This window comes from Vulpes vulpes, chromosome 11 (assembly GCF_048418805.1).
Source record: "Vulpes vulpes isolate BD-2025 chromosome 11, VulVul3, whole genome shotgun sequence".
Classification (NCBI taxonomy): Eukaryota; Metazoa; Chordata; class Mammalia; order Carnivora; family Canidae; genus Vulpes; species Vulpes vulpes.
Window position 1 is genome coordinate 37,046,310 of NC_132790.1, and position 23,981 is coordinate 37,070,290.

The window sequence follows — 23,981 nt, forward strand, 5'->3', positions numbered from 1 at the left end:
AAGTGACTGATCAGTTGTTCTATTCTGATTCTCTACAGAGATCCTGTTATGGGGTGAATTGTATCCCCTCCCCACCCCCCAAAATTCATGTGCTGCAGTCCTAACCCTTAGTTCTGTAGAGCATGATTGTATCTGGAGCTGGGGCTTTTTAAAAGAGTTAAAATTGGACTGTTCCAGTGGATCCTAATCCATTATGACTGGTGTCCTTAAAGAAGAAGAGATTAGGACACAGACAATACAGACAGAGGGAAGACCATGTGAAGACACAGGGAGAACACAGCCAGGTACAACCCAAGGAAAGAGGCCTTGGAAGAACCCCAAACTGCTAACACCTTGATCTTGGACTTCTAACCTTCAGAGCTGTAAGAAAATTAATTTCTGTTGTTTAAGCCACACAGTCTGGTATTCTGTTATGACACCCCAGCAAAGTAATACGCCTGTGGACAAAATCTCACCTACAGTCCAAGTCTACCTGAAATCAGAATAAGCAAGGGCTGGGAACTGGGGCCATGCTCCTTCCTTTTATTTCTCTGGCCAGTCCAGCCTCTCTACTGGCCTGTTTTGCTATTGTAGTCACAGCACCATGACCACAGATAGGCAGGTAAGTCCAAAGAATTCAATCACTGTAACAAGAATGCCACTGGGTTGTTACCAGCAGTGGACTGGTTCTTTTTTCTAGAGTCCCCCAGTTGGTTCACCAAACTGACAATAACCTAACTCTCAGCACATGCTTAGAGCCAGTTTCATAGGCATTGGGAGGGAGAATGTTCCATATATACCACAATAACTATTGAGTTTTGTTGAAAAAAATACCACTTGGAAGAACAATATAAACAGAATCCACCTTTAAGAGGCAAAGGCTATCAGAGAGGTCAAGGAACACTTCCCTAGCTGTGGTGACTTCCCTAAATCCAAGGAGAAGAAGTGTGAGGCCTCTGGCCTTAAGTGGAGAAATTATAGGGCATCCCATCCAATGGGAAGCCATGGTTTTCATAGACAATTGCTGGATGTAGCTAGCATCTCTGCATCTGAGATAAGCAATTTATCTCAATTATCAGGATTGTTACTGAAACAAGCAACAAAGGAGCATTTTCACCCAATTCCTATCCAGATTTTGAGATGTTGAGTTTTTTTTTGTTTCTGGCTAGAAACCACAAAAAGGGTTAGAATGATGCCATCTGGAACATCCATAGAAATCCTCAAATTCAGCGAGACCTGCAGAACAAACTGCCTGGTCACTCTTCTAGAAAGAGGGCCAGTTGAGGTGGAAGAGCCCAGAACTTTGGAGTCAAGGACAGCTGGTTTGAATCCTGGCTCCACTGGTCACTAAGTATGTGACTTCAGGAGATTTATTTACCGGTCCATTAGCCTCTGCTTCCTCATCTAAAAGCTGACACAGACCCCTTTGCACAGAGTTATGAGGAGGATTCAGTGTGACCATGTATGAAAAGATAACAAAGAAGTGACATGGAGGTGATGTCTGTGGACCAGGCTCACTGCCGGGAAGATGACTCACTTCTGCATACCTATGCTGCAGGGCCCCATCACCCTGGTAAATTAATGCAGCGGACCAGCAATTCCTCAAGCTTTCTACTCACATGGCAAAAGTTAGCAGGTACCTCCTCTGGGAACTGACAATGTCATTCCCAACCAGTTGGGAATTTTTACCACCCATCACAAAAGGATCTTAGGATGCGCTGGACCACTTTCTCAGAAGGTCCACAGGAGTCAAAACGGTAACTTTGCTACCACAGGAGTCAAAACAGTAACAACAATTATCATCACCTACTTTGGTCTTATGCTTAATATTTTGTGAGACATGCAGACAAGTTTTACATACATTACATTAGTTACACAAAGTCTCTGGAACATGAACCAGCAAGTTGGCTGAGCGGGGCAACAAGCCTGATCTCCATCTGACTCTGAGTTCAATGGGGATTTAACATGTATCTTTTCCCTAAATCCAAAGGTAATATGTGCTTATTATACACTAAAAAGTTAAGAAAAATTAAATAAAAATTACACCTAATCTCATCACTCAGAGATAAACACTGAATTGTTTAGTCTGTTTTCTTCTAATATCTTTTCTTTTTTTTTTTCTTCTAAGATTGTATTTATTTATTCATGAGAGACACAGAGAGAGGCAGAGACACAGGCAGAGGGAGAAGCAAGCTCCATGCGGGGACCATGATGTGGGACTCGATCCCAGGACTGAGATCATGCTCTGAGCCAAAGCCAGATGCTCAACCACTGAGCCACCCAGGTGCCCCTCTTCTAATATCTTTTCTACGCTTAAGAAAAAAACTTGTTTAAACAAAGTTGAGATCATACTATATAAATTTCCAAATCCGTTTTTCACTTAAAATTATATAATAATTTTATATAATTATTACTAAATACACTAAAACTTCAACTTAAAGCATTTTTAAAAATCTGAAAAACACTCCAACTGATTATCTAATAATTCCTATTTTGTATAATTGTTTCTCAGTTTTCATGATTATAAATTATGCTGTGATGAGCACATAATTCATTTGCATTTCTGTTTTTTTTCTTATTTATTTGATTTGATTTTTTTTCTGACTGCTTTTTAGATTAAACTACTATAGGCCTTTAGAGACTGATAACTCTTATTCATTCATTCAACAAATATTTAATGAGTATCTGCTAGGTGCTGGACAACATTTTAAATTGGTAATACGGTAGTAAGCAATAATTAAAAAATTCAAAACTGACAAAATATCCTCGTCTTCATGAAACTTACATTCTAGGGAAGACTGAGTGGCTCAGCAGTTGAGCATCAGCCTTTGGCTCAAGTCCTACATCGGGCTCCTTGCAGGGAGCCTGCTTCTCCCTCTGCCTGGGTCTCTGCCTCTCTCTCTGTGTGTCTCTCATGAATAAATAAATTAAATCTTAAAAAAAAAAAAAGAAACTTACATTCTAAAGAAGTCAAGCAACTTTAAGACTCTTTAGGAATATTGCCAAATCAGCATATAAGTAGCCATACTATTGCATTTTTACCAGCACTGAGTTTAAATTTTTTGACAATTTCATTACAGCTAATGGCAGTGTTGCATTCTTTAAGGACTTCCCCACTTTCCTCTCCGCCCTCGTGCATTTGCCAACTCCACAAAGTATAGGTAGATTAAAGAGACATTTAGATTCCCAACCAAATGGCAAGTCTCAAAGTCATTATTTTTCCTCCAGTGAGTAAACAATCCCAGGCCCAGATCAAGGATGGCAACAGTTAAATCACTTCCTATATTTTGCAAGGTAGCCCTTGATGGTAGCAGGGAATGATGATAACAACTATGTCCTGTTAGGGCTTGATGTGTCTGAGAGCTGAGTCAGCATCAAGTTTCTCCAGCCAAATGCCAGGTCTCCTTGGGGGACCAGGCAGGACAAGACAGGTGAGATCTCTGCAGAGCAGGCCTGAGATCAGAGTCAGATCAGTTCTTTCACTGAAGCACTTGGTAAGCTATATAGCACTGAATGGTAGAAGGGAGATCTGTGGGGGATGTTGAAGACTTTGATAGGCTCTTATAACACGTATGGAAATATATTTTTTTAAAATAGTGAATAAAATAAAAATAAGGAAAATGAAAATATTAGATATAATATTTTGGAAGTGTTTTATATCTTAGAAATTTTCAGAATGCACTTTTTACAATAAATACATATATAGTGGTTACAATGTATCAGGCACTGATTTGAGAACTTTTACCCATATAATCATCAAACCTGCTTATGTTACAGATAGTACCATCTTCATTTGGCAGATGAAAAAACAGTTTAGGTCAGGAGGGGTTTTCTGAGTATCTTCTATAAATGAGGCATTGTGCTGGCCCAGGGTTACAAAGCTTATGAGTGGGAGGCTCAGAGCCTGGATCTGGCTCAAGATCTGTCTGAATCCAGGCTCTCACTCTTTCTACTATGTCTTGCTTAAGGGAAAAATGTTGTCTTGTTTGGGTTGATGTCTAAGAGGCGATGCTGGCTCAGGGCACAGTGCTCTTGGAACAAAATGCCAGAGCTAGAAGAACAGCAGCTCTCAGCTGTGCTGTGCTTTGGGAGGGCAGCTATGCTATGAGGTTCATATGGGGGAGACCACCCCCCCAGCCCTCCAAGTCCCCAGTCACTTTAATACAGTCCAGGTGATTCAGAATTTATCTTCTTGGTTCAGAATCCTCTACGCAATGAACAACAATCTCTAGGAATTCCAAGAAGTGTTGTTACAATCCTAGGCCTTGGCATTAAAATCAGTTGAACCTTCAGTTATTGAAAATTCTCTTATATTTTTCCCCTGACAACTTGCACTGTACCTCAGACTGCTTTGATAGCTCCCTTAATGGTTGCCTTCATATTTCAAAACCTATGAAATTACATATTTGAAGGGATTATTCATTTTTTTTCCTATGGAAAGCACACACACCCCATAATGCCTTAATAATGGTAACCAGATGGATTGAGGGGTCTCTGACAAGGGGTTTCTTCAGCTAATTTGAGAACATACTGAATTTCAGCTTTTCTGACTAGTGCAAAAATGAGCAGAATGTAAAGTGCCCTATAAATTTCCTACTTGTGCAATTTTAATACTTTCATCATAGTCAGATGAAATATATTTAAAGCCAACTCTCCCCCTTCTCCATCTGTGAAAGTACAGGTTTTGATTTTTACTCAGTAAAGTCCAAGAAAATGTTTAACAAGAAGGACTGGATACTCCAAAGTAGTTCTCACTCCAAATTCAGCCCGTGACACATCCGGTCAGTGTGTAAGCTCTGGCCACCTTCATCACTCTCAGAAGAGTCCAAGAGACTTTCAGGAGCTTTCTTATCTACACACAGAATCATAAAATATCAGTCAGAGGGGACCTTAATGATCATCTGGTCTACCTCTCTCCTGTTGTAACTGAGGGAATAGGTTTTAGGAAGGTTCTGGACTTGGCTAAGGTCACATTGCACAGTAAGTGGCAGAGGGTAGACTTCAACCACATTCTACATGTAATGTTCATTTGTTATGTCACCTTGCCTCTCTCTTCTGCTTTCCTTTTCTGTACTTTCTCTCCTTTTCTTGTTATGCTTTCCATTCCCCCTGTCAGACCAGGTCTTGGATGATGATGAGGTGGGCCAAACCAGAGTGGATTGGGTTGTGAAGAACAGCCACATCAAGGTGCAACAGGCAACAGAAGAAAGGTTCTGGCAACAGGCAGCTGAAAAAGTTTGGGTGACAGGTCCAGCATAAGGTAGAGGCTCTGTGATAGATGGTCTGTGTAATGCTGGGAATTCGACATTAGACAATACACATAAATGTATAAGTACATTAGATAAGCAGCAGGTAGCAGGGATCCAGAGTCATGAATTGCCTTTCAGTGATACGGACTTGCATTCATAAGACCCGAGGTAGGGTACCAAGGCAGGAATGCAACCGCAGGAGTTCTAGTACTGGCAACTGGAACCAGAATCTGGAATTCCGTATCCAGGAACATGTTTACAAGATCAGGTCAGAACCTGCAGTGAACTGCTGCTCAGAGTTCTTAGACTCTTCCAAACCAGTGTAGTAGAAACAGTTAGTAGCTGATCAAACAGGCCATGTACCTTCACAAATCTAGCCTCCTTGGTAGCTGGACTGGGACCATAGACTATTTCTGGCCAAAATTCTGTGAGGGGAAGTAGAGACAATAGAAACCACACATCTTGTTGCTGGAGATGGGGAGGCCCACTGGACACCTATTGAGCACAGGCTTATTGCGGCTCCTTGTCTACCCATTCAACTCTGTGAAGTATGGGTGGACACAGCAATTGGTGGACCTTCCAACATGAGGATGTAATGTCTACCTGGGAAATACCTTGGAGCAAGAGAGTCTGCCTTGCTGTAAAGGCACAGTCTCCTAGAAGAAAAAGAGCAAAGAAGTTTCCCCTCATAAAACCAATGTTCTCTGCACATTTTAACTTCTTGTGTTGTTGAGAAACATTGGAGAACTCAATAAAAGTAGGGAATTTGTATATGATATAAATATAAACATATACAAATATATCAAAACCACATAATGTAAACTGACTTACGTGGATGTAGGTAGATTTACATAGGTATAGATTTACATCTCCTAACTCATTTAATCCTCTCAACAATTAAATGAGGCAGGTGCAATTATTTTTCCCATTTTATAGATTTGGAAACTGTGGCACAATTTCTGTAAGTCATCTGGGAGACAGTTAACCCTTGAGTAGAAAATCCATTATGTTAGAGGAAGCTAAGGCCATGCGGCAGTAAGGCCCTCACTTCAACCAGTGACTAGCACTGCGCCCAGCAGTATCTGCTCAGCACTTGCTCCCCACAGCCTCCTTCTCAGGACTTGCCTGCATCTACTCTGCCCTTAACCTGCTCCACAATGACGTGATGGTCACAGAGCATAAGAGCACTGCTCTCATTAAAGCAGCGGGTATAAATGTTGCATCTTTTGGGCCAGGCTTGTTTGCAAAGACCCTGGCCAATGTCAACATCGAGAGCCCCATCTGCAATGTAGGGGCTGGTGGACCTGCCCAAGCAGCCAGTCCTGTATCAGGAGCAGCTCCCACCACCTGCACCACGGCTGCCCCAGCAGGGGAGAAGGAGGTGGAAGCAAAGAAGACTGATGATGTCTGATGATGACATGGGCTTTGGTCTTTCTGACTAAACCTATTCTGTAACCTGTTCAATGAAAAGCTGAACTCTTAAAACAAAAAGATAAAGAAAAACCAGCACATCAGAAATGACATTTTAATCATTAATAAAATTACTATTGAATATTAATACACCTATTACCATAATTTGAATGTGTATGTGTATACACATAAAGTAAGCTTCACGCCCAGCATAGAGCCCAAGGTGGGGCTTGAACCCACATCCCCGAAATCAAGAGTCAGACATGTAACCAACTGAACCACCCAGGTGCCCCGGTATTTTATATATTTTTAAAATTAAATTAACCATTAAAAATGTATTCAGTACATTCACAAGTTGTACAACCAACACTGTTATGTAGTTTTAAACATTTTTAGCACTTCAAAAAGAAATGTCCTCACCATTAAGCAGATACTCTCCATATTCCTTTTCCTCCATCCCCCAGACCTAAGCAACCACTCGGCTATTTTCTGTTTCCATAGATCTCACTATTTTGATATATTTATTCTAGATATTTCATCTAAATGGAATTGTACAATCAGTGACCTTTTGGGTCGGCCTTCTTTCACTATAGTGCATTTCTGAGGTTCATCCATCTTGTAGCATGGACCAGTGCTTCATTCCCTGGAATGACTAACTTATACCCATTGTAAATACACACTAGTATTTGTTTAACCCTTCATCTACTGGTGGACATCTGTGCCCTTTCACCTTTCACTGCTATGAGGAGTGCTGCTAGGGATACTCTTACACATGCATTTGTTGGAGTGTCTGTTTTTCATTTTACATTCTCAACACCAATGTACAAAGGTTCCAGTTTCTCCATATCTTAACCGAAACACTTGTTATTTCCCAGTGTTTTTTTTTCTTGTTTTGTTTTTTGTTTTTTTTTTTAGTATTACCATCTTGGTGGATGTGAAGTGGCATCTCACTGTGATTTTGATATGCGTTTCTCTGATGATTAGTGATGTGGAGTATCTTTTCCTGTGCCATTGGCCATTTGTCTATCTTCTCTGAAGAAATGTCTATTCAAGTAACTCTGCTCATTTTAAAGTTATTTATATATATTCTGGATACTAGGTATATGAGTTGTAAACATTTTCTCCCATTCTGCATCTGAGTTTCTAAATCTCTTCCTCAAAGAAACTTCCTATGATATTAAAAAGTTTGTTTTAATATTTATAAATACTGTTATCTCATACCCTTGACACTATAGATGTTTGCTATGGAAAACTACATTTGTCAAAATCTGTTACCAAATTTGTGATTAAACTTTGTAGTTTGCAGTAGGAAAAATAAACAAGTATTTACTAAGCATCTACTATGTCTCTTGCCCTCAATGTATTTTAATTTACTTTGGAGCAAAAGACTTTGACCACTGACATGGTTATAGCATACACAATCCAGTATGGTGTAAAATGCTTGAATGAGAGTCCAGCTTCATGGCCAGTTAAGCCCAGACAAGGTGCTTTACTTCTGCCCTTTGGTTTTACTTGTCTGTAGGACAGGGCTGGTAGTAACTGCTTTGCCTCCCTCCTAGGGCTGTTGTTAAGGATCAGATAGAGGAATGAGAATCTGCACTAAGGAATTGGAGAGCTCTGTGGGATACCCCTGACCACCCCAACTACACACGCACACACAAGAAAGCACTTCCTAAACTTCATCCACTGTACTGATGTCGTCTTGGGCAAACCAGGTCAGATGGTGTCCTCACAGCAGTCCTGGAGTGTTTTCTAAAACACGAGTCTATGTTACTCTGTCGTCTAAAGCCCCATAGTGGCTCCCTCTCTTCAAAGAGAGACTTGGAGATGTGACTTTCAACTTCTCCTCTGCTTCTGATGCCCAGGGCCCCAAGCCCGGCTGTGCCAACCTGGTTTCCAGTCTGCACTGCCCTCTGCGACCCCTCAAAGCACCTGCACCTGCTGGTCCACAGGCCGTCAGAAGGCTGGATGTGCTTCTGAGTCATGGCTTCTGACACCTGTTAGCAGGTGCTTCCATCTCAGATGCATGATGGACAGGAAACCACTCTGGCTTCTGAAGACTAGGGTTGATGACTCGACTCTGTCACCAGTGCCTATGTGACCTTGGGCCAGCTTCTCTCAGCCTCAGCTTCCTCATCTATGATTCATCAGGGAGCTAAGAGTCCCTTTCAGTCCAGGACCTTGCATTTCCTCTATGAACAAGTATTTATTTTTAGCTTTACTGGAGTCTAATTGACAAATAAAACTGTACTATATTTAAAGTACACAGCACAATGATTCCATATATGTACACACTGTGGAAGGATTCCCTTCATCAAATTAATTAATGTAACCATCACTTCACATATTTCTCCTTTGTGTGTATGTGTGTGTGTGTGTGTGTGTGTGAACACTTGAGTTCTGCTCTCTTAGCAAATTTTAGTTATAGAACACAGTGTCATCAACTACAGTCACCATGTTATACATTAGATCAGATCCTTGTAACTGAAAGTTTGTCTTCTTTTACTAATTTCTATCTTCCCCACCCCTAGGCAACCACCACTCTACTTTGTTTTTGTGGGTTCACCTTTTTTTTTTAAGATTCCACATGTAAGTGATACCATGTAGAATTTTATGAACAAGTATTTTTTGTTGAATTATGGTTGACCCTTGAACAACACAGGTATGAACTGAGTGAGTCTACTTCTATGTGGATTTTTAAAAAATAAATATAATACAGTACTGTAAATGTGTTTTCCTATGATTGCTTCATAACCTTTTCTTTTCTCTAGTTTATTATAATAATATAGCATATATGTAATATATAAACATACAAAATATGCATTAATCAACTGTTCATATTATTGGTAAGGCTTCTAGTCAACAGTAGGCCATTGGTAGTTAAGTTCTAGGAAATGAAAGGTTAAACATGGATTTTCAACTGCTTGGGGGTTGGTGTCCCTAACTACCAGCTTGTTTGTTCAAGGGCCAGCTGTACCTTGAAATCAGTGATACATAATAATAACCATTATTCATTTATATTTATGATTTTAGGCTCTATTTTGACTACATCATTTTTTTAAAGATTTATTTATTTGAGAGAGAGAGAGAGACTCTGTGTGGGGGGGGGGTAAAAGGGAGGGGCAGAGGCAGAAGGAGAGAGGGAGAATCTCAAGGAGACTCCCCCTGAGCACAGAGCCCAGTGTGGAGCTCGATCTCATGACCCTGAGATCATGACATGAGCTGAAATCAAGAATTGGACACTCAACCGACTGTGCTACCCAGGTGCCCCTCAACTACATTATTTAAAATCTTTGTAACAACTCTTTAAAAAGAGATTTATAAAAATCATGCCTGCTTTTACAGATGGAATGGACAAGCAGTCTCCCTGAGTCATATAGCCAGGGAGAGAGGAGCTGGTTAGGCTTCAAACCCAGACAGTCTGACTCCAAAGCTCAAAGTTTTTCACTTCAAGTCTCTTCCTCCAGGACTCTTTCAATGATTTTCTCCTCCCTAAGTTTGCCTCCACGCCCCAACCTATTGGCCCAGAAACAATGGACTATTTCTCCATGCCAACTTTCTAAGAGCTTCCAGAGCTTATGGGTGTCCCTCCCAGAGAAGGATCTGGGAGTCCACTGCACGTTGCTGAGAGAAGATTCCACCTCCCCACCCCTCACCCCCACAGCTATCTGAGCTCATCTGAGAAGAGCAATAATAGCAATATCATATGACACTTAACTAAGAATGAACAATTTATCCATTGCTGTATCTTATCTTATGAACTCATCACAGCAATCCCATAAGTAAAGTGAGGACTGATTTTATGGATGAGGAGACTGAGGCTCAGGAGTTTCCCTGCCCATGATTACATACTTGGCTCCAAGTACATCGCTTCCCTCCTGAGCCTTTGACACACCATATTGAGCTAGAGTTTGGGAAAATCTCTCAGGGATATGCCTTAACTAAGTTTCTCCTCGTGTTCAGCAAAGAGAAAGGGGTGTTTCGGGCCACTAATAGCTACACACCCAAGTGTCATTCAAATGGAACCCTGGACTTGACCCTAAAGAATCAATTGGTGGCCGGCCTTTGGTGATGCTATTTTCAGGTCCCCCATCAGTGCTCTCATATTCCATTACAAAGGTTTCCTCCTGTGTCCAATGAGCTTTACAGTACCTCAGAATACCTCTGACAACTTCAGTGACCGATGCTCACCAGATGCTGCTTGGCCTCATGTTCTTACATGGGGATGAGAGAAAAAACACACCAGTACCCATTGGGAACTTACCAATAGTTCACAATGCTGATGACTCTCCCTGTCTGGAAAAGTGGAGGAATTTCAATGGAGTGATGTGGAGACTTTGGTTGGTTGACTGGTTTTGATTTGGAGGTCATTTGTCTGGCTTTGGATTATCTGATGCTTACCCTTCCTGTCTTAATCACCCCTATTTCTTTTTCTAATCCATGTGTCACCAGGAGAAAGAAGTGTAAACATGTGAGGTTGCGGTTTTCAGCAAATTCATCAGGAATCAATGCCAAACCAGGCTTTGCCTGAAAACCAGTCTGGTACCGAGAACAACAGAAGGAGATAGAGTTACATTTCTTGTAAACCAACAGCTTGATTTTCATTTTGGCACATCGTGGCTTTGGTTGTTATCGTTGTTGTTCTGGGCTGAGGGATAGGCTTATTTTTCATAGCTGGGTTTATGGCTTAATGTAGTATTGCTTCTTGAAGCTTGCTGAGTACATTCTATTCAGCTTACACTCACAGCCATTAAAGATTTTAGCAATCCTTTATCCTCTCAGAGTGATCTTTCTAAATTGCAAATGTGATTGGGCCATCCTCATTTGGGATAGTCTGGTAAAAAGTTACTTTGCAGACTTAATGATTGGATTGATATTTATTGGGTATTCCAGCAGCACTGTGAGACAGCTGGCCACTGTTTTGATTGGTTTAGATCCAAACCATATAGGTCATTAAATATTTTGAATATCACACCTACTTATCAACCTTTACTTCTACCCTTACCAGGATGGCACTAAGTCAAGCTATTCCAGAAAACACCTCATACCTTGAACAAACCAAGATCTCTTATCTTCTTATAACTTTGCCTTGGAGACCCCCAGCCTTCCCCAATTCCTCTCATCCTTCATTGACTTCAGGTCTGTGAGGCCTTCCCTCACCCCTTCCTCTGTTCCTTTCCTATCTCACACACTGCCATTCTGTCCTCTTGGATTCCGTAATACCAATGACACTCATATATACAATACCAATGACTGTATAACACCAGTGACTTAAGAAACACAGCTTTTTATCCATTCAAAAGAAAATGTGGTATATATACACAATAGAATATTACTCAGCCCAGAAAGGATGAATATCCATCAATTGCTTCAATGTGGATGGAACTGGAGGGTATTCTGCAGAGTGAAATAAGTCAATTGGAGAAAGACAATCATCATGTTTTTACTCATATGTGGAATATAAGAAATAGTGAAAGGGACTATAAAGGAAAGGAGGGAAGACAAGTGGGGGAAAATTAGAGAAGAAGACAAACTATGAGGGGCTCTTAACTCTGGGAAACAAAGGGTTGCAGAAGGGGAGGTGGGGGGGATGGGGTGACTGGGTGACAGGCACTAAGGAGGGCACTTGATGGGATGAGCACTGAGTGTTATACCATATGTTGGCAAATTGAATTTAAATTAAAAATAAAAAGAAACACATTTTTTTCACTTCAGGGGAAAAACATCCCAAAGAGTCAAGTTAATACCATCACCAAGAAGCAAACAAGGAAAGTATGTCCTTCCCATAAGAGAGTCACAGAATCTCAGCATCAGAAGAGATCAAGGGTCCTCCCTACTCCCTTCCACAAAATCACTGATAGATGTTTTTTCAACTTCTAATCAAGCACTTCCAGAGATGGAGCAGTCAGTGTTTTTTAGAAAGTTTTCTTTATATTGAGCAAAAGTTGACCTCGTACTCAACTCTACTTGTATGCCCTTGGTCTGCCTTCTGGAGACACAGAATATGTCTACTCCCCATTCTGCTTGATGGCCCTTCAGGTATTTTGAGGAGAGTGCTCCTCTGCCTTCTCTCCTTCAGAAAGACTGGAATTCCAGAATCATCCTTTCAGGCACGTTCACAAGAAGATCCTGCCCTGACACATAACGCAAATGTACCACTGTTATGTTATTTTCCAAGTGCTCGGCACCAGGCTATTGCCTGGGGAGAAAAGAAATACATTTTACTCTAGAGTTGGTTAATTTAAGCAGAAGTAGTACATTCCCTTAAATATAAGGTTACAAATTAAGAAAATAAAAAATAAAAATAACAGGAGGTATTTCTTAGAGACAGGAAAAGCTCCATACATTCTGTGATAAATCTAGCAGATTAAGTTTAGCGGCAGCTCATTATTTGTGAAACGCTATGCCTGCTTCTAGAAAAGGGACAATGAGGCAGCCAAAAGATAAAGCCTGTGTGTCTCTTGGAGTTCACACACGCTTGCTTAATTTAGGAAATTCCTAGGAGGGGCCACTGTGGGGAGCTGGAGACCACTCTGAAAGGAAACCTAATTCCAGAAAATTAAGTATGCATGTGATGGAAGCAGGCTGGGCACGGTCTGGATCTATTTTGGAAAATGATCCCGGTATTTTCCTCCAAGAATCTACTCACTATAGACATATTCTCAGGTATGGTTTAAATGCAGTTTTGCCCAGAGGCAAAACAGTGGCCTCACACACCCTGAAAGCTCCCTCTAGAGGTTCAAGTATGCAGCTACCAGCAGAGCTCCTGGGCCTGGAAGCCTGCCCTAATGTCCAGAGGGGAATCAAGAGACATACAAGAAGTTATCATTTTTCCTGTTAATTAGAGCCACATCTGTTGGTTGGAAAAAAAATTAGGGAACAAAACAAAACTTCTCCATGCTCCAAATAAAGCAAGGCTGCTATTACTATTATTAGCACCATTTATAGACTAGGAAGCAGGGACTCAAAGGAATTAAATCCTTTCTGCAAGTTCATCGAGTTCATATGTGCTGATGTTAGGACTTGAATTCTGATCTGCTTCTAAACACAACAAAACAATGCTTTCTCATCAGAGGGAACTGGACTCTGCAAGATTAATGAGTAGTTCTGACCACCTAATAAGCAAGTGGCACCATTAATGAGAGGCATGATTGAGTGTGTTACATATGATGCCTGGCCAATGGTGAATTTTCACTGAAAATTCTCCCCTCTAAACTGACCACCAATCTGACTACCTGTGTCCTGAGTGTGTCCTTCCAGGCACAGAGACCCCTGAGATGAAGTCCATGCAATTCGATCTTTATATCCTGTCACCTAGACCTGTATGCTCCCTATACTGGGTACATGGATCAAAGAATGATTAAATGACATTGGCTGTCTTCTAGGAGCTTATAATCTGCTAGGAATGTTTAAGATTTGTGCATACACACACACACACACACACACACACACACACACAGCCCAGTATAATTATATTAGTCAAAAGTGAGTTAAAATATATTAAAGTTATATGCCAGCAATTTCATATTCTTCATTTACATGAAGCCAGGAAAACTTGCCCCTATACAAGGAGACATATCCCAGAATGTTGACTGCAAAACTGTTGCTCATAGCAAAAATTGGGAACTAAACAGTCCTCAACAGAGGCCTGGAAAAGTACATTTCAGTTTGCTGATATAACGGAATATTATGCATGGTGATTAAAATAAATGGTATGAAACTGTATTACATGGGTAAGTCTTAAGCACAATAAGTAGAAAATATAATGATAACAGTTAACATTTATTTAACACTTCTTAATTGTCAGGTAGAATTTTATGTGCTTTGCATGTATTAACTGATTTCATCCTCACAATGAACCCTTGAAAGGTAGATATTATCACCAAACCCATCTTAGAAATGAGGAAGTTGAAGAATGATACCTACATTTGACATAATTGCTAAGATGTTTGAAGATATGCAAAAAGACCATAATTTAAGAATATACCCATACATATTAAAACATGCATGGGAGGGGGATCCCTGGGTGGCTCAGCATTTGAGCATCTGCCTTGGGCCCAGGGCAAGATCCTAGAGCCCCAGGATCAAGTCCCACATCGGGATCCCTGCATGGAGCCTGCTTCTCCCTCTGCCTGTGTCTCTGCCTCTCTCTCTCTCTCTCTCTCTCTCTCTGTGTGTGTCTCTCATGAATAAATAAATAAAATCTTCAAAAAATAAAACATGCGTGTGAATCATTAAATACCAAATTTATCATGGTGATTGCCTTAGGGATGGTGAAAGGGAGGGAGCTGTGATCTAGGAGGGGAATAGAGAGGACCTCAAATGTATTTACAATGCTTCATGTAATGGCTGCTACATATTCTTTATATTTATACTCTTCCTATGTCTGAAATATTTCATAATAAAAAAAGACCAATAAGCAGAAACTAAATACCTAAATATTAAATAGGCTCAAGGTAAGGAAACATTATTCCTGCTATTGAATAATATTAAAATATATGTGTATATATATATATTAACATGTCTATCTTATAAGATTTATATATAAAATATAATATATATTAAAATTAATTAATTTATTTGAGAGAGAGAGAAAAGGGAAGGGGCAGAGGAGAAAGAATCTTAAGCAGACTCCATGCTGACCATGGAGCCTGTCATGGGGCTGGACGCAGAGCCCAATCTCACGACACTGAGATCATCACCCTGATATCATGATCTGAGCTGAAACCAACAGATGGAGGCTTAACTGACTGGTTTACCCAGAGGCCTGCAAAAGAAGCATTTAAACGGGACTAGCAAATGTCGAAATCAGAGTGTACGCCAGGCGAGGAATGCCATGCACAAAAGTGGAAGGTGTAGCAAACTCAGAAAGACATTCTTCTTTCCATTCCAAGACCCCTGGGAGGCCCAGTCTGAGGGACTCAGCCCCTGGACTTGGTGGCTCCACTTTGTACGTGGCCTCATTTCTGTGGCTGGAGAAGTGGGGAACTGGGAGGCAGCAGCGTTTCCTTCCAGGGTGGATGGTGGGGGGTGGGGGAGGCGGGAGCAGTGGGAATGATTGAATTGGATATCTTACGGCTCTCTCTCAGATTGTGTGTGTCCTGGGGGGCAGTGGGGCTTGTCTGCTACCCCAAAGCAGACTGGCTGGGATGTGCAAGTCCGTGTTTATAGGCATGAGTAACTGACCTGAGTCAGTTACAGACTGACCTGAGTGTCTGCTTTTGACTTTGGGAAGACATGATGGGGACTCGCTGCAACTCAAAACCCAGACAGTGACTAGCTGACAGTAAGGGATAAGCACTTTATATACCAGAACTGAACCAACCATTGGTCAGAAAGGCCAGGGCACACTGGAAGACCTCTGACAATTCATTCTAAGGTGGATGTGGCTCTGGGTCTGGACAGCGTCAAAGTCCAGATATCACCCCAGCCAGATGACACTGTCCTGAACTTGGGCTTCAGACTCTTCACCCCCCCACTCCCAGCTCCACCCTTGCCTCCACCTACCCTTCCAGCACATGTAGTACCTACAGGGACTCACCCTGCTGACCTGTTCTCACTGGTTGTTAACTGCTTGGGTTCTGGATCAGAAAATCCAAGACAGCATAACTTCGAGCCTTAGACCACTTTGCCAGAGTCTCTGGGGGAAAAAGCTGGTTTCCCAAATACACAGAGAAGTAGCTTCTCAAAAAACACTTGTTTGACTGATAGAAATGAGTATCTGGCTGGTGCTGCATTCAAATAAAGGAAGGCACTGCCTTGTCATGCAATGGGAAGATCTGGAAATTAAGTCTGAAGACATGGTCGTGAATGTTGGCTCTTCCTCTGCTTCTACACATTTGATCTTAGACAAGTACTCAGCTTCTGCTAACCTCAGTTTTCTCATCCGTAAAACAGAAGCCACAACAACCATCACCTAAAAGGCCATCATGAGGACAATAGTGGCCATTGGCTGTTCACTCTGTGCCTAGTTCTGTGCTTGAGATTTTGAGACAGAATCTCATATAAACATCTCAGCACCTCTGAGAAGGACCTGGGGAACAGAGGGCATACGTAATTTGTCCCAGCTCTACAGCTCATCAATTGTGGATCTGGGATTCAAAGCCAGGTCTGCCTGGCTCCAAAGACAGATAGCACTAGCAGTTGCAAAGTGCTTTGAAAATGTTATTTCTACTACTCGTGAAGAAGTTGCAAACTCATCTCAACTAGGTTAAAACATCCTTTCTTGAACTGGCCTGATTAGGGATTAATTTAGATCCAAAATACGCAGGCTGGGGGATCCCTGGGTGGCTCAGTGGTTTGGCCCCTGCCTTTGGCCCAGAGCGCTATCCTGGAGACCCGGGATCCAGTCCCGCGTCAGGCTCCCGGCACGGAGGCTGCTTCTACCTCTGCCTGTGTCTCTGCCTGTCTCTCTCTCTCTCTCTCTCTGTCTATCATAAATAAATAAATAAATCTTAAAAAAAAATACGCAGGCTGGATTACATCCTTGCTGTGAGTCCAAGCCCCCTTTTGCTCCATATGAGCAGTCTGAAGATCTGTTTTCCTTTCTGTCTGGACACTCAGTGTGCCAGGCTGGACATGAAGGGCTCCCCAAAGCAAGAACAAGAACAACCTTCCTGGGGGAACCTGGGTCTCCCAATCTCCAGAGTGCTGCTCTTACCTTGGACCTCAATTTTTTGTCTTCACAGCTTCTTGGCAATGGTCACCAACGAGGTGCCTAAGGATTTATTTTGCAGTCTCTCAAAGCTAAGTCCTCAAACCCAAACATTCTCTTCACTTGCCAAACACTTCCCTGAATTAAGTTCTCTGGAAATTAAGCTTTTCAATAGCTTCTCTGTATCCCCTAACCTAGGAACAGTTCAAGCTACTGGTATTATACTGGTATTATTATACTGGTATTATTCTTAATATTGTATCAAATATTAAATGTTCAGTGCTGAGTTGGATAGCACTTGCCACTTCAGATAAATTAATGAGCTACTTCTTCATATAAAGTCTGAAATATTAAATCATGTCACATGTGACCCAAGAGAACTTTTAGGATTTTTGACCAGAAGAATACATCCACTCTGGCAGAGCCACATTCTTCTTTTTATGTGATCCAGCTTGAAAAATCAAGAGCTATGGCCTTCAGCTGGAGGTCCTTTTGGGACATGTTTTTCTGACTTTCAGAAATCCAAGCTGGAATTCACAAACTGTTCTTCCCCATGAACAGACATGAGTGAGCTTCTGGCCACATTTAGACACTACACATATTTTTCAGTCATAGTTTCAGAAGCTATAGCCTCTGGACAATTGGAATCACAGTGTTTTAGAGTTGGAGGTTGCCCGAGAAATCATTTAGCAGAGCATTCTCAGATTCCTGGTGAATAAAAACTAATGGTTAGATCACAATCCATTATATTAAAGACCATTCATTTGGTACCTGCTATGTGCCATGCACTGTTCTTTTTTTTTTTTTTTAATTAAAAAAAAATTTTAGAGTAATCTCAACACTCAACATGGGGCTTAACTCACAACCCCGAGATCAAGAGTCGCATGCTCTACTGACTGAGCCAGCCAGGCACCCCATGGGACGCAGTTCTAAGCACTTCATAGGTATAACTCATTTTGTCCTCTCCCAAATCTCATAAGGTAGATACTGTTATTATTCCCATTTTATAGGAGATGGAACAGAGAGATGCGCAGAGAGTAAAATCATCTGTCCAAGGATCAAATCCAGGCTGTGGGACTTCCTTGACCACTCCTTTATCTCCTGATTCAAGATCACAGAGCTACTAAGTGTTCACCTCAGCCTCAGTCTGGAGTCAAGTGGCTACAGGGTTGCACTCCGCCTTTGGAGGTCTGTCAAGGTATGGGAGTGTGTGTAGGGGAGTGCTGACAGTGGTGTGAGGTGGGTAGTGGCCAACCATCTCCTTCCTCTTCCCAACCCCCCACACTCAGAGAATGTTAGCATTCCAATCTTGGGCGTGCTTGTGGCTTGGGGATTAGCTACAGAATGAGGTCTAATTCACGTGTCTTGTTCTCAAGGACTCTTTCCTTGAAAATATTGTTTTTTAAAACAAAGCAAAATGTAAACATCCGAATTGCATGCATGTATGGAAAAGTAGAAGGAAGTAAAATTTACTCATAATCCTACCACCCAACAACGATTGTTGACATTTTGGTATATTTTCCTGCAGTCATTTTTGGGCAATGCACACATTGTTAGCCGGGACAGTGACGAATACAATGTTGTATCTTGCTTTTGCACTAAATATTATCTATACTAATATTTACCTTTTATAAACATCATTTTAAAACATATATATATATGCATATAAAATGTTATATGTCATACCATTATGGGGATGTGCTACAATTTGTGTAAATATTCCTCTGTTGTCAGGCATTTATGTTATTTTTTAAAGTTTTACTATTTTAAGTAGCACTAAAGAACTTTTTTTTAAATAAAACTTTTACCATATTTAGGCATACTTCTCTTGGAAGAATTTCCAACATGAAAATATTGGAACTTCTCTTCACCTGAACATTAGGAATTCATTAGGAATTTCTCTGTGCTGACATTAATTATTGAGCTGTCAACTGTCAATATGGAAATAAGTAAGTCATCATGGGATTTCTAATTATGTTACAGACTTAAATGAACCTCTGCCTTTTGTGTTTTTCCAAACCACGCTAGCTGTAGTTCATTCTCAGGTAAAACGGGCAAACAGAAACATGATCCTTATCTATAACATAGGCATGGCTGAAAGAGACCAGTATCAGGAAGTGTTTAAGCACAAGGATCCTATCTCTCTGATATGCTTTCAAAAAACTCATAACCTCAGTCTAAGCATGAGAAAATATTAAACAAACCCAGTTGGGGAGGGGGGGGGTAATTCTACAGGATACCTGGGTAGTATTTCTCAGGACTGCCAAGGTCGTAAAAGCAAAGACTGAGAAACTATCCAGAGCAGACAGATTAGGAAGACATGGCAACCAAACGCAACATGGTTCCCTTGGATTGCATCCTGGAATAGAAAAGGGGCTTTAATGGAAAAACTGATGAAATCCAAATACTGGAGTTTAGTTAATAGCAATGTATCAACATCAGTTTCTTAGTTTTAATAAATGACCCCAGATATGTATGATGCTAACCTGGGGAAAACTGGAGGAAAGGTATCCATGAACTCTCTATACTATCTTTGTAACTTTTTATATATCAAAAATATTTCAAAATAAGTTTTTTTGTTTTTGTTCTTTTAAAGATGAAGTACAAGGGTTCTGGAGCCAGTCTGATTTGGTTTTGAGTCCTGGATCTGGCATTTGTTACAGCCGAGTGACCTTGGACAAATTCTTTCTTTGAATGGTGGTTCATCTACATTATATGAAGAAAATGATCTACCACAGGGGGCTGGCTGCAGGTCTTAGCTATAATAATGGAGATAAAGCACTTAGCATTATTCCCGGTACGAGGTAAGTGCTTGATAAATGTAAGCCATATGATTATTTTAATTCATCCGAGGATTCTTCTCTCCAAATCTTAGTTCCCTCTAAGGTAAGAAGGAATTTTTATGCAAAGCTACATAAAAAGTGGAAAATTAAATAGCCTCATTAAAATTTCAAACTCAACACAAAGGAGACAACTGTTATGTGAATCTGGAAACAGTAATTGGTGTGGGCTTTTGGGTCACTGCTCTTGTTTTCTGTGTAGCTATTGGGTTGTTTCCTAAGGTAGGTGTAGTGAGAAGATGCAAGGTTTTGAAAGGAGACTACATTCTAGCACCAATTACCCAAAATAACCAACTTACAAATGCCCATTGTGAGACATGGAATTCTTTCATTTGAACTGCTTAGAAAAACAATCTTGTAGCGAATTGAAAATGGTCTGTGCTTGGCCTCTACCCAAAGGCAAATTATTTTAGTATGAAAGTCTAAGGAAAATAATTTAACCACAAGCTATGTGAGTAGGAAAGGAAAAATAACCAAAGGATAAAGAAAAATACACTTTGGCTCTATCATATATAAAATTTCTTTTTTGGGTGCTAAACTGCAGCACAGATGTGAAACTTGATCTACAAGGTAGGGTCCAAATGACAAAAAGAAAATAAATAATCCAAGATCTAAAAAATATTCTGAGATGTCATTAAACTTCAGTGAAAAACTATGTATGGGTGTGACCAAAGCCCATTATTCAACACCGCTGGTCCTAGCCTGAAGTCTAGCACCTGAATTCAAATCCATTTCCAAGAAGTAGAGTCATAAATAGCCTCAGTTTCCTCAATTCCAGAAATTGTGATAAGCATATCTACAACATAAGATTCTTTAAGAGACAATATAAGGACTGAGTGAGAGAGCGTGAAAAATGCCTTGCACAGAGCTCACATACAGGAGACAAAGAATAAATACTACCTACATCTAAATTTGAACATACACAACACCGAGCTGGTCACATTTATAACCTTGTTTCTAATGTTAAGGAATCTGCAATTTTGTTGGTGAAAAAAACTATTCATATGAAAAATCACAGAATAATATTGAAACTGCATGCTAGAGGGTTAATTTCAGTGTTGGAAATATGGTACCAACCAATGTCAGCTTTCTTTTGGCTGCCAAATTTGACCTTACTTGTCAACACGGCACCTTTGAAAAGTGGAGAGAAGTAAGAATTTGGATCAAATACCATACATTAATTAGGGGTTTGGTGTAAGCCTGATTGGCTCACTAATATCCTTCCAACTTTGGGATTTGCAGTAATTCATAGCAACATTTCCAGGGAAGGAGCTCTTCCATGTAAGTAAATTTTCCAGTCTAACTAATTATACCTTTTTAAATGCTAAAACTTCAATATTTCTGAACAAAATTAAAATTGTGTACATTGTTTCACACTCCAGACTACAAACACGTATCTTCCTTTAAAGCTCTAGCACTAAGCACAGTGCCCACCACCTACTAGGTGTGCAATAAACAGTTCCTGCTGAACTACAGCTTATGATATATATTCTTATCTTCTTAAGTAGTGTTTGATGAACATGATTCAACCTTATCTTTATGACCACAATCATCATACCAAATGCAATAAATGTACAACATTTCATGTGAGTGAAGTCGTCTGGGGCTATTTACCCTCATAAAATGGTCTCAGACATGTGATCTAATTTTTCCAGCTTGTTTTTAAGCTTTCCATCTCCTCTCTTGTTGTCAAGGTATCAGTGAATATTGCTAGCTGCTGTCACGTTGCCACCTTTTAGAATCTTCCCTTTCTAAAAAGTCATAAACTGGGAAAACAGAGAGCCTCTTTGTTGGAATGATATCTAAAACTAAGGGCCACTATGCTCTAAGGGACTCTAGGGCTGTCTTCAGAATAAATCACAAGTGTTGTGTTGCATGGGGTCTTCTGGTTGCTTGGATGCTTAGCTTTCATTTATTCATTAAAAAAAATAATTGAGTGCCCTTTTTCTGTGCCAGTCACTTCTAGGTGCAACATCAACAACAACAAAAAACTGATACAAAAGTTTCTACTCCTTTTAAAGTATATTTCAGTCGGGAGAGAAACAATAAGCAATAAACATACTAAGTTAACAAAAACTTATATTAGCAATGAGTGCTAAGAAAAAAAGTCAAATGTGATATGGAAGATTTGGAGTGAGACATGGCAGGTAGAGCAGGTCATGGTATTAAAAAGATTGGTCAAAGTTGGCCTCTGAGAAGGTGGACTTAAAGGAGAGAAGGGAGGTTGCCACGCAGTTATCTGGAGGAGCCAGGTTTCAGGCTGAGGACAAAGCACAGCAAAGCCCATAAAGCCAGAATAGAGAAGCAAGGAGATCGGTAACCAGGTAGCATGAGCAAGAAGACAAAGAGGAAATGAGACCGGTCTGTGGAGAGGACAAGCAGGTAGGGCCTCATAGGCCACTGGATTTTCTTTGTGAGGCAGAGGCCATGGTTCCATTATGGATGAGACCACTCATCTAAGTTGTTTAAGTATCTGAGAGTTTAAGTATCAGTTTATGGCATCAGTGACCACTGTTAGGTCTCATCATATTGTCTCCCTACAGGGTCTTCTCCTTTCTAGTATAGTAGGATATATGTCTTCTCTTTTCTAATACATCAAGCTTTATGCAAGAGGTTTCAGAGCTAGTATCTGAACTCTGATTGTTGGATTATAAATGCACTCCTCTTGCCATCATGCCATACAGTTGCAGTGGGAATGTCAATCACATGTAAGTGAACAAATGTTTAAGGAAGTTGATCACATGATTTATTTGCATATTGATTTTACTGATTACAAAGGAAAGGGTCACCTTCTAGGCATCTCTACCAGGTAACACACATTGAGGAGTTAGTTTCAGCTACTTGTGTACCTTCACATAATACATCTTTTTCTGGTCAAATATTTTATAATTCAGACATTTTACTAATTCAGCCAATCTTTTTGCCCTCGAGGGCCTTAGGCCAATTTCCTGAGGTTTTACATAATGGGCTCCATCTGACCCAGGGCCACTTGTCTTAGTACATTTTCCCATCAGAGTGTGAGGTTTCTCAGGCCTTGTGATTGGTTAAATAATGAAACACAGCCTAAGCCCCTGACTAGGCCTCCTTGGAAATAAGGTCTGGGTTTGGATCCAGGACATAGTTGGATGTCAAGGGAACTCTTCCAGACCTCAAGAAGTGTCCAGAACCAAAATGTTTCTGTTTTAAGTCCAGATCAGAATATCAAAACCCACCTACTCATGCCAGTTCCAAATTTCTCCATAATTGCTTTGGGAAGATTGTTTGCCTGCTTAAAATATTCATTTCCCATCCCGACACAATGTTCTTTGAGGTTAATAAAAGGGGCAAAATCACTATTTTCAACAATTTCAACCCAGTGCCAATGGAAGAAAAAAAAAAACAATGTTTTTACTGGCACAGAATTCGTGGAACTTAAGAAAAATAAAGGTCAACTGTACTGTATTTTTTTTCTCCTTAGACTTGCTAATTTGTAAGCATCATCCTTAGAATTCTTAAACAAAAATGCAAAACTTTGAATTATTTACAACTGGTCTAAGAATTTCTCTTAAGTAATCAACAGGCCAGGACTGGTTTCAACACTTCAGTAAGGTTTTATTTATATGTTTTTCCTAAAATACCTTAAAATTCAGGGGTTTTTTTCCCCTCTTTTATTGAGAGAGCGCGCGTGAGCACGGCTGTGGGACAGAGGGAAAAGAAGATGCAGACTCCCCACTGAGCAGGGAGCCTGACATGCGGCTGGATCCCAGGACCCCCAGATCATGACATGAGCCAGAAGCAGAGGCTTACCCAGATACTTCACCAACTGAGCCACCCAGGCGACCCTCCTTTTTTTATTTTTAAAATAGCAAA

At 40.6% G+C, this 23,981-nt stretch overlaps 1 protein-coding gene and 1 pseudogene across 3 annotated transcripts in view; one reads left to right on the plus strand and one right to left on the minus strand.

The window, feature by feature from the left end:
- ME3 (malic enzyme 3) overlaps positions 1-23,981 on the minus strand; it is a 187,492-nt gene that overhangs the window by 126,652 nt on the left and 36,859 nt on the right. The window lies entirely within an intron of this gene.
- LOC112932343 (large ribosomal subunit protein P1 pseudogene) lies at positions 2,587-6,707 on the plus strand (annotated as a pseudogene).